We start from the raw sequence: 779 nt of genomic DNA on the forward strand, positions 1-779 counted from the left end.
AAGATGAACTATTCAAATTTTGCAGAAAAATATCTACAAACGCAGAGGCATTTTGGCAATGCAATTCATGGTCACCTTCACTGCAATGGTCTCAAATTGGTAAGATTAGCTATTAACTAGAGGAAGTCAGGCTGGCAAGTTTGAAATACGCAAGTAGTCTAAAAATTTATTGATTATTGCAAAGGTAGTTTACTGCCACCCTTAAAAGTGGTCTAAAAGCGGTGTTTAAAACAGTGTTTAATGATCTGAGTTGGCTATGTGGCTGCGTTTTAGCTCTTTCTTCTCCCATCTGAAGTCTCGTCCTGGTTCTATTTGGCCACATCATCACTTATTTTGGGGGGAGTCCACCAAGGGTTAAGTGCTGTGCAAAGCATAAAGCAAAGAATGTCTCTGCCCTGAGAAATACAACATCGTAACTCATGTGTTGCACCACTTCTTGGCCAAACTCTGCTCCACTGACAATGTCTTTTAAATCACATATTAGCATTGATCCAATTAATGCAGCTCTTGCTAAAGACGATGATTTCTGAGCTTCCTCATGGCCATCACATATTCTTGGTGGTACTTAAGAGAACTGGTGAACTTGAGACCAATCTCAACTTTCCTTTGTCCTCAAGACACTTTGCAACACGATGATGACTTCTTCCCTGTTTTTGATCTTTTCTGTCAAGTTGGTTGACCAAAAAATGGGACAACACTCAACTGCAGGATGTGGGAACATTCCTCTAAATTTGATTTTTTCAGTTTCTTTCAAAATGTCAAGAAGAAGTACACACATC

Source organism: Meleagris gallopavo, chromosome 3 (assembly GCF_000146605.3).
Source record: "Meleagris gallopavo isolate NT-WF06-2002-E0010 breed Aviagen turkey brand Nicholas breeding stock chromosome 3, Turkey_5.1, whole genome shotgun sequence".
Taxonomy (NCBI): domain Eukaryota; kingdom Metazoa; phylum Chordata; class Aves; order Galliformes; family Phasianidae; genus Meleagris; species Meleagris gallopavo.